At 38.0% G+C, this 16,588-nt stretch overlaps 1 long non-coding RNA gene across 1 annotated transcript; it reads left to right on the top strand.

The window, feature by feature from the left end:
* Positions 1 to 8,050: 8,050 nt before the first annotated feature.
* LOC126818552 (uncharacterized) lies at positions 8,051 to 14,994 on the top strand. Its single transcript, XR_007679276.2, has 3 exons — positions 8,051 to 8,147; positions 9,201 to 9,284; positions 10,676 to 14,994. It is a non-coding gene; the product is annotated as an uncharacterized LOC126818552 (long non-coding RNA).
* The last annotated feature ends 1,594 nt before the right edge of the window (positions 14,995 to 16,588 follow it).

Raw genomic sequence — 16,588 nt, 5'->3', positions numbered from 1 at the left:
ATGAAGGAATTGGAATGCAGACAAACCATTGAGAACATTCCAAAATTATTCAGCAGTGTGATATTTGTACAAATAACTTATCAATGTTTAACCCTTGTGCAAACACGTCGCACGAAAAACTTGTCGGCTAAAGGGGTGGTCTTTGGATGCATAATTTGATTCAAATACGATCAAACTAGAGCTGTATATAAAGAATGGATAATAATCAATGTAAAAAAAAGTATTTTGAAACCACCAAAATCTGCAAATAACTTAATTGTCATTTCCATGTTGAATCGTCTTTTGACGGGGTTGGTAGAGTGTAATAATATTGCTAGAATTTTTGCTCTTGAAATAAGATGCCTTTATATTTCATTAATTAATATCAATGGCAAGTTAGTAATTTCAAACATATTCACATATATAGTGTGCACTAAATCAACTTAGTCTGTAATTGACAGTTGACACATAAAAAAGAGTTATTTATCGAAAACATATGTCACTCATTTACCACCAGAATTACACGTGAATGGAATTATTCTAATTGCATCATTTAGCTTAAAGTAACCAATCATTTTGTTAATTACACAAGTTCAGGGCCATGATCACGCTTTATGGTGCATGATATTCATTTACCTTTAAAAGAAACCGGGGAACCGCAATAAGTCAGACTTGCATTAGATTCCAGAGATCGAGGGTACATCTGAGTTCCTAGACAGCCGCGAGGCTGGCTAGGGTAGAGAAATGGTTTTAACTAGTATTGTTATCTATTATGCTTGTATACCTGTATTCAGCTATATATATATATAAAATGTAGAAGCAAACTGTCGCATTGTTATTCCTGGTAAGACAACGTCTTAAGAAACTGTAAGAAGTAAATACACAACGTGAAGCAGAAGTAAAGACAGCTAGAGACAAATTCTAGACGATCACAAGGCTACAGAAATGTGTAGTAAGAAAAGATGCATGGGTTCCACGTAGGATGTGGCGACCGGTTTCCCATAGACGCTCTCCACGTCAGACAGGAAGGCTCATGGTGCTACAAGAGTTCCTAGGTTTGTTTTCAGATCACCAGTAAGCAAGATTCCAAATACAAAGCCTGCATCGAGCGCACAACAGATTAGGCACTTGTAGTCGGCGAACTGTTTAAAGGGCAGGTGGGGGGGGGGCGGACACGAGACACCGCGCGTTTCCAATAATGTAATACTTTTAGTTTCTTGTCAAATAGTGAATGTGTCACTGCTTCTCTTCCGTTCTATTTGCAGCATTATACCCGACGGTAAGTAGCTTTTTATATGGAACCTTCTCGCTAAACATTTATCAACTAGTTCCCCATAAATGTTAAGGATATTGTCGTGGGGTCCCGAATATCCACAGGGTTAATTGTAAAGGTTGTGAACAGTGTTTTTGTGACAGACATAAGAGTAGTCCGTAGCAGCAATGTCCGGACAAAATTTCCCTCATTGCATGCGCGTTTTCATTAGCCCAGTAGGCCGTAGCGCCAATGTCCTTGCAAAATTTCCCTCATGGCATGCAAGTTTTCATTAGCCCAGTTGGAGCAGATCAACAGGAGGTTAAACCCCATTTCATTTCATTTCAAACATTCATGTATGGCGTATGCCCGTTTTCATTAGCCCAGTTGGAGGAGATCAACAAGCCGTTAAACCCCATTTCATTTCATTTCCATAAAAATCACATGACGTCAGTGGGATGATTGGATTATGACGTGATAGGTGCAAACCCTTATTTATAGCCTTTGGTTCGGTATGCAAGAAATTTTAATTTTGGGCTATAATAATCTATAACTGACTGGTTGGCCTGATCATTTGGGATTTTGTACGGCGGAGACATAGAGGCGCAAAAATACACCTCGATTCCGGCGCCGCAAAAATCACCCTTACCTTGGAGATGCATTTGGCATGCAAGTACCCTTGATCTTTTCGGGTCAAAACATTGAAATTGGAACTTGAATTGAAACGAAAGATTTCCAAAATGGGAATGATTGTTTCATTAAAAATATACCAATTAGAAATTACAATGATATGATACGAAAATAAAAACGATAATTCTGAAAACAATATTGTGCTATATTCTGATATACCGATTATGCCGCCATAATGCTCGTATTGAAAAAACCTTTCAAATTCTGGCGCAAAAGTCACTGTGGCAGAGTTAAATTGATACCCACTTATTATCACCATGCCCCTGCACAGCGTGCATATTTTAAAGGATTACTTGTCGCCGACAATCAATAGGATACCACCCATGCTCGATTTTCACAACAGGTAAACATCCAAAGAATACAATGAGGTGAAGGCCATTCACATAGTGCAACTAGTGCTTATGCTATATATAGACCCAATTCTTATACAGGTCTATTCAGATCCTGGTCAGATTAAAGTCGTAAAACTATATATTATTATGTCTTTCTGAATCAAACACACGGAGCTAAAATGAATCAAACAGATGCTGATAAAGGTAAGATTATTATTAATTTGAAGTAAAAGACAGATCGAGTTTAAACGGCCTACGAGGAGCCACAGTGGCTAAGCGAATAAGACGCTAGTTCGCTAGCCTGGTGGTCGCGGCAATAGGCGTAGGGGCTCGATGACAGTTTTGGGGGCAGAACCCGAAATGCCCGAAAAATTTCGGGTTTACAGACAGCAGCGACCTTGTAACCCCCCCCCCCCCCAAAGACAATTTTGGAATATTTGACGGCTGCAAACACGTTTTCCTGCTATTGCAGCCTTTGAACAAAGCAACTTCAAAGTGGTCTAATATAGCCTAATTAAGGTGTCTGACTCGGAATTCCAATCAATCGTTTACAGTCCTCGAAGACGGGACCGTTAGGAGAAAATTTTGAAAATTTAACTGTCGCAAACGCGTTTTCCTGCTATTTCAACCGGTGAACAAAGCAACTTCAAAGTGGTCGAATATATATTATAGCCTTATTAAGGTGGCTGACTCGAATTCCAATCAATCGTTTACAGTCAACGAAGACGGGACCGTTGGGAGAAAATTTTGAAAATGTAACTGCCGCAAACGCGTTTTCCTGTTATTCCAGTCTGTGAATACAGTAACTGCAATTTGGTCCAATATAGCCTACCTGGCTGACCCGAATTCCAAACAACCAATCAATCGTTGCGCGGTATATGGAAGCCTCACCCTCCCGGAGAAAAATTTGAAAATTTAATCACCGTAAGTGCGTTTTCTACTATTCTAGCCCGTGTAAGCAACTCCAAAAGTATCCAATGGTTTTGTAACTGAAATCCCACTCTGAATTCTAACCATCCAATCAGACTGTTGCATCTGCATTCACAAATAATAATCGATGCCTGAAAAATGTCGCACAAAGTAGAGTGGCTTTAGACAAAATGTTTTAATCCATAGTCAACCCAGTACAAATTCGTGATATTCAATTACAAGAAAAGTAAAATTAGTGTTTTATTAGGGCTCGATGACAGTTAGGGAAGCAAAACTAGAAATGTCCGAAAAATTTCGGATTTATAGACAGCGGCGCCGGTTTTCTTTGAGAGGCGAATGACCCGCCAAGAAAATTTTGGAATATTTGACGGTGGCAAACGCGTTTTACTGCTAGTTTCCTCTGCCGCTTTCCGGCCCGATGGCCGTTTTTCGGGCAATACCTATTTTCGGGCAATACCATTTTTTCGGGCATACCTATCATAAGAGAGCTTCGGGTATATTTTCGGGCATATGCAGTGGACAAGAAAAAGACGAGAAAATACTTTTCGGGCAGTGTGGATCTCATAGAAATAAGTTAGTTATATTTTTTTCTCTAAACGTTAATAGAAAAAAAAGGTCATCGAATTTTTCATTGCCCGAAAATAAATTTTGGGGGGGCTGCCCCCCGGCTCCTACGCCTATGGTCGCGGCCGCGGGTTCGCTCCCGGTGTTGGCCGAGAAAGTTCAATGTGATTTTCAGGCGTGGTTTCCCCTTGTCAGTGGTGCATGACAGAGGACATGACAGGGACAGCTGTCTAGTCGTTCCCTTGGTAGTTGGAATTCGATATAAGAGTAGGCCGTAACGCCGCTGGCTTGGAAGAAATTCCTTGATAGCACACTGTATTGCGGATGTCCGTCTTCATTAACCCAGACGGAGCAGGACAGTTGGACGTTAAACCCCATTTCATTTAAACAACCCACACACCACGCCCGATATAATATCAACTCGATTTTCAAGTCTTTATTACTTGATAGGACTGAGACGTGGAGGCAAAGTAGTGAATGTTAAGGCAAGGTCTAGTTAGTCACCAATACACGCACTTGTCTTAGAATTCTCCTGTATTTATTTGTTTGTTTTTTGGTTTCTGAAATCCACGGCCAAACTATTGCCCCATTTAGCTATAAGTTAAGGTGGTTATCGTCCCCTTTCTAGAACACTCGATATCACCTCACATTTGAGAAGTTATAGAACATCGTATAAACATCGTTTATAAACAGATTTTACTGCATAATTTAATTTGTCATTTTGTTATCATAAACGTCCTGGGGTAGTAAATGGTTTGTGATATTGTCATATAAAAGGCGAGTCGCGGTTGTTACAGTATTGGTTCTTTGAATGGGGTATTTGATGACAATACTGGTTTAACTTCATATGATACTTTTATTGCTCTTCAAACATATCAAGTACAAAACGTCTTATAGTTAAAGATTCCGTAATTAGTTTGTGTTGAGAGAGCCATGATCCTAGCTTGGCTTGGAACCATCGGGTACCAATTCCCAACCAACTTACATGGTCGCTCTCCGTTTTAATTAACGATCTATCAATTAGATTATGCAACTGGGTATATTTCATCATGTCAGATTAAACGTTCAGTACAGATTGCTTTACAAGACAAATGACATTACATAACACGGACCAACTATAAGTTCATATTATGGCAATGACTAATGAATGTAATCTGGACAACCATGGGTGCCAATAGCCACCATAAGGATATTTTAATCAATTCCGCTTTCATTTTGTCAAGATGGCACGAGAGCGTATCCATAACATCTGCCATTTTATAACACGGTGACTCGCTTACCATCAGGCCCCGTTCATCGGGATTTTGCGTCGTGGTTTCCTTTTGTCAGTGGTGCAGGGCGTGGGGTGGGGAGTGCGGGCAAGAGACGGCGTAAAGTCGTTCGGGTTCGACGAAACGAAAATTCGAGGTTTCGTGGTCACATTGGTGTGCACGTAAACTAAACCTTAACAGCTGGAATTGTAAATAAAAGTGGGCCTTATCGTCGCTATCCGGGCAAAATGTCCCTGTATGGCGTATGTCCGTCTTCATTAGCCCAGTCGGTGCAGAAAACACCCATTTCATTTCATTTATTATAAAAGGGGTGGTATTCTATAGTCGTATACATTTTTCAGAGGCCTTGAGGCAGAAGCGTGTATTGTGTTACCAGAAGCTTGTTACAAAATGACATGTTATGCCCCCTGCCATCTTGACATGTGAAAGTAATTTGAATATCAAATCCACCTGCCGACCCCTATAGATCTTGGTAGCATTATGTAACTTATGTAACTTTAACTTGTTGATGGCATGTCTTATCTTACTTCTTTGTCTGATAAACTATACTGAACGTTAACTGATATGAAACATGATACATTATAGCCAGATGCCTAATGAGATTCCTTTGTGTGAGGAAAGGTTTATAAACCCAGATTAAGAAACAAATAGGCAGAGAGGTCCAAGCAGGACACTGGAGCTATGTAATGTAAGTTAGTTTGGAGTTGGCACACGTGCCTAGCCAAGCCAGGACATGGCTCCCCCAATACAAGCTAGTTATGGAGTCTTTAAGTTTTGTAGTACGAGTATTGTAAATATGTTTATAGCAGAATAAAAAGTATTGTATGAACCTGAAACTAATCTTGTCATCAGAACCTGATTAAAGAACCAATACTGTCACATATTAATTGGCGCCGCTGACCAGAGCAACGTTTGAAGTCCACCACTAGAAGACCACAGGCCACAGATATTAGTCTACACGGGTAAGTCTTTTTCTAATCCTACCATGGCCGGTCAATAATGACATTGTGCTATAATGTATTATAATTTAACTGGGAAATCAGCAGTTTATCATCACGCTTTATTAAATATCATGGTGTAGTTACTTAATTTAATATAACGTTCAAGCTAGTAGTGGAACAGTCCTTAACTATTTGTAGGAAAATGACTAAAACAAAATTGTATATATATTGTTTGTTTTACAATGGGTCATGTTGTTTTTAAAAGATTATAAATTATAATTGTTTGTTTTGAACACATATTTTGGCATTTAATATTAGTATTAATAGGTTAATATCGAGATGTAAAATGTTTTGTGATTGTTTTTTAACAGTATCGTAATTTGGAATTTAACCCAATAACATTCACAAAGTATTAACGCGTTTATCTCTAAGTTTTTGGTGGTTTTTTTGTTGTTGTTTTGTCTATATGTGTCTATTACCCCAAATATTAATGGGATGCCCCGATATTTACGGGAGAGAGTTTTTTTTGTGATACCCCTAATATTAATAATAGAATGACCCGATATGTACGGGAGAGATTTTTTATTTTTTTATTTTGTGATACCCCAAAAATATAGATTGGGAGGTCCCGATATGTTACGGGAAAAGGTTTATGTGAAACCCCAGTCAGGTGGGATTGGTTTAACCCCAGGAGAGGTTCGTGCTCAGAATTAAGAGCGAACGTATTGTCTTGTTTTGTGTTGTGTTTAAAATTTTTAGAGATAAACCGTAATTTATTTTGATAAGTTCTTTCAAAATATCTTATTGAAGATTGGTAAAATGTGTTCAGAAAAAAACAAAACAATATGACATCCTAATTTCAATTCTATCCATGTAAATAATAAAGTAAATATCGTTAGATAGCTAATTTAAGTCTGTTCCACTTGCTAATTTGATTAACTATTAATTAAGTTCACTCCATGATATGATAAACAGATGATAAAACTTGGGCACGGGTGACAATTATAATACTCTTCATAGCACATGTCATAACGCCCCGTTCCGGCCAGGTGGTATGGAAGAGATAAGACTAACGGAAAACACTGACCCCTTGATATTACGGAAAACTTATACAGTTGACCACAACGACGATGTACAGAAGAAGAACATGGATATAATTGCTCCATTACGCGTGTGACTATTATAATAATTTATATTATATATTCGCGTGTGTTACCATGAAAATAATTTATATAGATGTGATTTCGGTTATTCGCGTGTGTACAAATTAAAATAGTGTGTGTGATATATGCGATTCCAAGAACTCGTGTGTGTGAACATTAAAATTATCTGCGACATAATGTATGAACATTCTAGTATATTTTCAACCAGTGTTTTATTCTTTGCCATTTAAATTTTTATTTTTGTTTATTTAACTTTTAATCAGTATATTGTAATTTTTCGTATTTTTGTTTATATTTTAATTAGGGTAGTTATTCTCGACTCCATTTATATTTAAGTTTGTAACTGTCTTAAAATAAGTTATTTCATATAATTCATAACTTCATTGAAAAAAAAGGGAAGGTATGTTACAAAATGACATGTTATGCCCCCTGCCATCTTGACATGTGAAAGTAATTTGAATATCAAATCCACCTGCCGACCCCTATAGATCTTGGTAGCATTATGTAACTTATGTAACTTTAACTTGTTGATGGCATGTCTTATCTTACTTCTTTGTCTGATAAACTATACTGAACGTTAACTGATATGAAACATGATACATTATAGCCAGATGCCTAATGAGATTCCTTTGTGTGAGGAAAGGTTTATAAACCCAGATTAAGAAACAAATAGGCAGAGAGGTCCAAGCAGGACACTGGAGCTATGTAATGTAAGTTAGTTTGGAGTTGGCACACGTGCCTAGCCAAGCCAGGACATGGCTCCCTCAATACAAGCTAGTTATGGAGTCTTTAAGTTTTGTAGTACGAGTATTGTAAATATGTTTATAGCAGAATAAAAAGTATTGTATGAACCTGAAACTAATCTTGTCATCAGAACCTGATTAAAGAACCAATACTGTCACAAGCTGCGTTCAGTCGGTTTTCTACAGATATCTGTTATTATTGGTGCTATAGCTCTGTACTATACCAGTGCCAATCCCGCTTTACCTTATACTGCTGCCGTACCTGTCTGGATGGGTATACCGGTAAGTACGAGTTGGTTCTAGATGGGTATACTGGTAAGTACGAGTTGATTCTAGATGGATATACTGGTAGATACGAGTTGGGTCTAGATGGGCATACTGGTTGATCCGAGTTGATTCTAGATGGGCATACTGGTAAGTACGAGTTGATTCTAGATGGGTATACTGGTAAGTACGAGTTGATTCTAGATGGGTATACTGGTAAGTACGAGTTGATTCCAGATGGGTATACTGGTAAGTACGAGTTGATTCTTGATGGGCATACCGGTAAGTACGAGTTGATCCAAGATGGGTATACTGGTAAGTACGAGATTGTTCTAGATGGGTATACTGGTAAGTACGAGATGGTTCTAGATGGACAAGTACGAGTTGGTTCTAGATGGGTATACTTGTAAGTACGAGTTGGTTCTAGATGGGTATACTTGTAAGTACGAGTTGGTTCTAGATGGGCATACTGTAAGTACGAGTTGGTTCTAGATGAGCATACTGGTAAGTACGAGTTGATTCTAGATGGGTATACTGGTAAGTACGAGATGGTTCTAGATAGGTATACTGCTAAGTACGAGTTCATTCTATATGCGTATAGTGGTAAGTACGAGTTGGTTCTAGATGTGTAAGTACGAGTTGGTTGTAGATGGGTATACTGGTAGGTACGAGTTGATTCTAGATGAGTTTGTTCTGGATACAAATATTGGTAGTAAATGTCCGAGTTTCGACTGAATTGGTACAGCGTATGCTTGGAGTGATAATCTATAATAAAGCATATGTTTTATCTGTGGGCAGTTTGTTATTATGTATGTAGTTAAGGCCACGTCACGCGAAAACAACGCCTGTGGAAATCATGGAGGCTAAACGGACATCGTTTCTTATCTGTGTTTGCTGTTCCCAAAACGTGGACAAGTTGCTTTCATTTCAGACAAATATTAAACATGCATATTCTTTGCCACATTGGGCATGACGCAAGTTGATATGTTCAACAATTAATATCCACAACATTTGTGGCCTTAATATGTTATCCACAAATTTGTCCCACCCTTATTCAATTTATAATTATAGGTAATTGTCTGTGGTATAGTAGGATTTTTAGCTGGTAAATATGGCGTTACAGAGACAGAAGTTTCTGTTAAAACTAAACGTTTGGTAAGTATTGACCTTCAGTTCTTCAATCTTTCGCCTGCAATTAAGAAGCAGGGGCCCAGTTCGGCCGGGGCTCAAATTCGCCCGGGACCCACAATCGCCAGCGGCCCAAATTCGATGACCTAAAACATTCATAGGGTCATTCTGGTTTAATTTGATACAACGTATGTGGGGGGGGGGGGTGGAGCGTGACAACGAACCGTGATGAGGGGACACACACACACACCCACATCTGATCCCACTTGAGGATATCGCTTTAAGAGGAAGAGACCAATGAGGAAATCAGACATTGGAGGATCTCCTCTGAATGACAAGCTTATCAATCTACCGAAAGAAAGAGATGGGGAGAAAACTGAGAAAATGTGTAAGGCCTTGGGAAAATGGAATGACGTGATTTAAAATCCACTCAATGCTGATTGTGTTATAGGAAATTTACTACATGTCTGAGAAAAGACTTGGAGAAGCCTGGAAATGAGAATTAACATTCTACTTTTCTGCACGGTATCATGGCTAACGAAAACAGACATCCACTATGTGATACCTATGATGAAAATTCTGCCCTCACAGTGCTACGACCTACTCTTATTACAATTTTCAAATGTTGGGATTTTAAATGTGCTGCAAATAGTAGGCATGGTATTCGTCCAATTAGAATTAGTCACTTTTCCTTGCTAGGCCATCAAACAAGAGGAACACCACACACCACACCACCTTTGATTTTATTTATATAGATAAATGCAACATGATGCATACTCAGCTTCCGACAAGGGGAAACCCCACCAAAAAAGCCAGAGAATTTTTCTCGGCCAACATCGGGATGGAACCTGAGGCCTCGTGGTTAGCAACTTAGCGTCTTACTCACTGAGCGACAGCAGCTCCTGCAGGAAGAGAGAAGACAACTCGGGAGTAGACCAAGTGGGATGGCCCGCACAACCGGGTAAAACAATGATGCACATTCAAGATAAGAGAATCTAGCCCAGACGGTGGTTAGGTAGGTAAGACACTGGCACGCTAGTCTGGAGGTTTCGTGTTTAATCCCTGCATTGGCCGAGAAAGTTCATCGGGATTTTTTCGACGTAGTTTCCCCGTGTCAGTGATGTAGGACGGAGGGTCTGGCAAGGACAGCTGTCTAGTCGTTCTGATGGTACGAACAACCGAGGCCCGAGGTATACATTGGCGTACACGTAAAAGACCCCTTGGCAGTTGGAATTCGATATAAGCCTAGGCCATAGTGCCGCTGCCCGGGCACAATTTCCCTCATAGCATACTGTATATGTCCGTCTTCATTAGCCCAGTTGGGGCAGAATAGTAGGACGTAAAACCCATTTCATTTCATTTTCATTTCTAAAACATCTTTCATCTTGCCCCTTTAAATTTTCCCTCTTGTTTTTCAGGTGATAAGTTATTTCGTCATTTGTTTAATTATGATCTCGGTTTGTATCCTGGGCGCTCTAGTGGAAATTTTCGGCATTGTCTTTTGTACTCGGGCAGAAACCTCGGAACTCGTCAAACCCTGTTTACCTAATAGGACCGGGAATTTAACCATGGCAGTGTTGGGAATGATCATTATGTTCGTTATGTTTTCATTTTCTATCCTGGGTTCGTGTATCTGTTGTTTTGGTCGGTCTTTGGGTTTTAAGGACAGATATGATTATGCTATGGAACTGGGGTATGAAATGGCCCAACTACAACAGTGGCAACAGCAACAGCAAGTACAAGATGGCGGCTACACAAACTGGGGTAAAAGCTAAACAGGATGGTATATAATTCGTTAACAATTGAAAGGCGAGTCATTTAAATGAAGGGTTTTAAAGGGACAATAACACTCTTGCTGGCTTGACAGCTCCAGAAAATAAAAAATAGCCTTATTCTAAGTAAATTGTGTAAATTATCCATTAAATCCTATTTTACTTGTCCAGAGAGTTCAAAAATATTTTTAAATCCAAGTCACATTTGAAAAGCTTTACGTCAGGCTTTTCAAATCATTTAGTTGAATTTTTCTAATTTTTTAAATTAGGTGTGTTAAGATCAAATTTGTATCATCAATTAATTGGAATATTGTAAAATAGTACAATTTGTTGACCAGAATAAAGATTTGAACATATTATTCAGTTACAACAAGAGTGGTATTGAACCTTAAAAATGAAATGGGTTAGGGTAACATGGTATTGGGATACTCTGCATAATAAAACAAGCACAGGAAATGCCTAGTAGCTTTACTGAGATCCGGGCCGGCTTTGGCACATTTGAACAATTTCCCCAAATTGGACCCCACGCCAGAAGGGGTCTCCGCCGCTTACCAACAATAAAACTCTAATTAAAGATACATTATGGGAGATAAGATAACAAGATGTCAGTTCTCGCTATAATAGTTAAAAACTAGATAATGTAAAGGTAATTTGCTGAAAATTTCAGTCAAATTGATCCACTATGAGCCGAGAAGGAAGCGTGTGAAATTTTGGCATAGTCTCGGTCATCATTACTAAAATCATTATTATAAACAACTTAGTCTCGATTATCCACTTTTTATGATTTAATTATCAACGGCCGTTAGCGGCATATAGGAATCTAATCCAGCCAACATCGAAGGCTAGCCTTGGCATCGAGAGTTTATTATGGTCTGGATAAGTTAATTAATGTCTAATTGATAATTTAGATAACATTCCAGGCCTAAAGAAATACTTGTAATAAGCAGATTTTGCTCTTGCATAATGCATGTTTAACTGTATACATGTATTAATCAATTACTAATTGTAAACTAAAGCATAGTAGGCCTTAAATATGAATATAGGCCTAGTTAAAAGGCCATTATAGGAGATTAGATAAAGAGTTGACAGTTCTCGCTATAATGTGTAAAAAATAGATAATGTAAATAGAATATGCTGAAAGTTTCAATCCAATTGTTACACTCTGACTCGAGATATTAGCTCTTGAATTTTAGGCTAGTCATAAATAACGTCAATAGAATATGCTGAAAATTTCAGTCAAATTGTTCCACTCTGAATCGAGATATTAGCTTTTGGATTTTAGGCTAGCCTCGATCATCATTACTAAAGTCGGTACGATAAAGAACAAAGTCTAGATTATCTATTTTTACGTTTAATTATTTTTCAAAAAATGTATTCCAATCCGCTAAATATAGCAGACTAGAGATGGCATCGAGAGTAGCTTATGGTCTGGATATGTTAATTAAAATCTAATTAATAATTTAGATAACATTTCAGGCCCATAGAAAGACCCGTAATAAGCAGATTTAGCTCTTACGTAATGTATGTTTAAAGTAGCTAAGTCTATAACTCTTACGTAATGTATGTTTAAAGTAGCTAAGTCTCTAACGCTTACGTAATGAATGTTTAAAGTAGCTAAGTCTCTAACTCTTACGTAATGTATGTTTAAAGTAGCTAAGTCTCTAACACTTACGTAATGTATGTTTAAAGTAGCTAAGTCTCTAACTCTTACGTAATGTATGTTTAAAGTAGCTAAGTCTCTAACACTTACGTAATGTATGTTTAAAGTAGCTAAGTCTCTAACTCTTACGTAATGTATGTTTAAAGTAGCTAAGTCTCTAAATCTTACGTAATGTATGTTTAAAGTAGCTAAGTCTCTAAATCTTATAGATAAATTACAAAAAGTACAGAATACTGCTGCTAGACTTGTTACTTTAACTATGGAATGTGATCACATAACTCCTGTTTTATATAATTTACACTGGTTACCTGTTAAATATCGAATTGATTTTAAGATTTTATTACTTACAGTACTTTTAAATGTTTAAATAATTAAGCTCCTGTTTACCTCTCAGATCTTTTAGAACTTTATACACCTGGCCGAACATTACGTACATCAGATAAATTACTTTTAAAGCCCAAAACTGTTCAACTAGTCTCGTCTGGTCAGCGCTCTTTTAGTTAACAAGCCCCTGTTTTATGGAATAATCTACCATTTAGTTTAAGATGTTGTACATCTCTATATTTTTATAAAAAACACCTTAAAACACATTTATTTAATCAGGCTTTTAACTGACTCTGTATGCAATCGTTAACATGTCCATAATCTTGTTGTTTATGTATGATTTACATTGTCACTTTGTAAAGTGCCCCTGAACATGTTATATGAAAGGGCTCACTATAAATATGCTGTAATAATAATAATAATAATAATATCATCCAAATTTGAATCAACATTGATGTTGTGATCTTACCGGGAAAAGGTGGGCTTCTGATATCCAGTATTTAAGACAAAATAAAAATTTTACCATTGGTACACGAATCATATACCATAATGTGTATCAGCGCCATTTGTAACAAGCGACTCGAAGAACGAAGCTAGACGTATTCTACAGGTCATTTCAAACGGTAAAGCCATATTCGTATCTGGAGAGCATGCGCAATAAATAATATCTTTGTAGACTGGAATAACCAGATGCTAGAGATTGCAATTCGATTGAGACTTCTGGCGTATTTCGCAAACATAACTGATTTGAAATTAGAGTAAAAACGGAAACGATTGAATGTAAATCAGTTTATATATATATACATTCATATTACATTATTATATGCGTTGCGACAATTTGTCTCAATTTCTAAGTTCCAAATATTAGCGATTTAGCTCTTTTGAATTTATTAATATCCTGCAATGTATTCATATCCGGAAAATTCGGGTTTCTCAAATTAGCCCTGACTGAAATATAGTTACGAGGTAATGGTAAATCATCAACAAAATTAATAACCTCTTCCTTTCGTTTGCTTGATAAATTCTAGAGAATCTCAAAACCGAACTTTTTAATCAAATATACAACTGATTGAATACGGTTCTAGCTGTGTTTGTGTCAGACTTTTACCATGTGTACTAAATAATGTTCTCCATTTTTTGTTTATGTCTTTTTTATGGAGAGCAGCTCACTGAGTTGAATTGTTGGCGCTATATAAATCAATTATTATTATTATTATTGTTTTCATGTACATAATGTTCCAGAAATTTATATAATTGTATCATTTGCTTGACGGAAACTAGGTACGTCGCTGGACAATAAACAGTTATGTCCGGTGTAAATTTATAGATAATGTTGTTATGAACTGGGGTTTAACGTCCTACTTCGACTGGGCTAATGAAGACGGCCAAGGGCCTCTTTCCTGCATCACTGACACCACTGACAAGTGGGAACCACATCGGAAAATTCCGATGAACTTTCTCGGGAAAGTGAAAGTATTGAACAACAGGTGAGCGAGCCAACGTCCTACCCGCTGAGTCACCGTGACTCCCAGAGAATGTGGTATGCCCAGACATGAGATGCTCATAGAACAGCATAACTTTGTTGGTTTTTTTTGGTTTTTTTCGTAGGAAGCCGTAGTGGCACAGTAACTAAGGCTCTGTCACGTTATCCATGAGGTTTCGAATTAGCTGCCGGTGTTGACCCAGGAAAATCCTCTAGATTTTCATACGGGGTTTCCCATTGTCGGTGCTGCAGGGCGGTGGGCCTCGTAAGGACGGAATAAGAGTAGGTCGTAACGGCTGTGTCCGGGCAAAACTTCTCTCAATCAGAGCACCCGTCTTCATTATCCTTGTTAGTGCAGATAGATATAGGATGTTAAACCCCATTTCATTTCATTTCATGTCATTTGTTTTTCTTGTAAATAAATGTATTTCCATCTTACATATCAGAACATATAACTTATCTCAATAATAAGGAATAATAAAATTTACTTTTTTAAAACAGTTTTCGTTATTTTTGGATTTATATATCTTTGTATAATTTTTCGTGACGTTAAGGATGATACGTACATTATTAAAAAATATGTAAGCCAACTGTGCAGATTTACCCCAAACTGTCTTATGCCCGTTTTGTAATACTATAGGGTTATTTTAGTTCTAAGAAAGGTGTTCTGTTTAATATAGAAATTCGTTACCTACATGATGTGTGACGAAAACTAGGTTAATTAAGTAGCTTGCATTATTCTTACCGATAGTTATGTCAGTATCCATTGCTGGAAGTAGGGTACTATAGTCCAGTCATCTCATGCACGGATTAGTACAATTAACTAACGCATTATACTTTCTATGTAGGAGAGGGCTTGTTTGATTTACCCTCAGATATCATGAGACCGTAGGAAAGATATAATTCGTGAGTTCCTGGGAAACGTCATAGCCACAGCCGCCTCGGCTGAGAGGCTGGAATAGAGACAAAATATGATGTTTAAGCCGTTTGGTTTGAGTTATTAAGGATGTTAAACTCAGACCGTGGATAGTTTAATAACTCCTAAAGTATCAATATCTCTAACAGATGTTGTAGTTTTCCTGTATTTGACCATTGCAGTTGGCTGTATTTGTTATATAAACTCAGTAACAACATAAACAGTGTTTCAAACTTAATTGATCATTGGAAATAGTTATTTGGTACCGCGACACAGGATGGATAGTTAGTCACATCTAAAAGTAATGTCACAGTTTTCCATGTACCGGTACGTGTTGGATAAAATAGAAACGATCCCATTACCGACCTTAAGTAAAGTATAATAGTTTTGTTTGATCCTATCTATTATTTTCATTTTAAAAACCATAATTACCAAGCATTTTGAGAGAATTGCTGAAAATAACACAATGTCCCCTACTAGCCTCAACTAATTTTACAATGCAGGCATGTACAATTATAACTCACTGATGGCATAAATTGTTGCCTGCCTCACAACTGTACCTAGGGGCCACGGCGGAAAGGCGCTGGATCGCTAACCGGAGTGGAGGACCGAGGGCCTGATAATATACGCTGTCTAGCCGTTTGAGTGGGACGTTGGCGTGCACAGAAAAGGAAATGGAATGAAATGAAATGGGGTTTAATCTCCTACTGTACGCCATACAGTGTGCTATGAGGAAACTTCTGCCCGGGCAGCGACACTGAGGCCTACTCTTATACCGAGTTCCATCTGCCGGGGGATCTTTTACGTGCACGCATATATATACACGAGTCCTCGATTTGTCGCCCCATCCTGCACCACTGACAAGGGGAAACCACGTCTGAAAGTCCCGATGTACTTTCTCGGCCAATATGCAGGGATCGAACACGCGACCTCCAGGTCAATGAGCCAGCGTCTTACCCACTTAGCCACCGTGGCTCCCAGGGTCTGTAATGATACGGGCTTTACACAAAATGAACAACAAAACAATAATTTACAAGAAAAGCAATAGAAATAAAGTAGCACCATGGGCCTTTCTGTCAGACGTTGAGAGCGGCGGACAACAATAAAAACCGATCGCCACATCCTACGTATGACCCATGCATCTTAATAGCCTTGTGATCGTCTAATATTTTCACT

The sequence above is a fragment of the Patella vulgata genome, chromosome 4 (genome assembly GCF_932274485.2).
Source record: "Patella vulgata chromosome 4, xgPatVulg1.2, whole genome shotgun sequence".
Classification (NCBI taxonomy): domain Eukaryota; kingdom Metazoa; phylum Mollusca; class Gastropoda; family Patellidae; genus Patella; species Patella vulgata.
This window is presented reverse-complemented; position numbering and strand designations above follow the sequence as displayed.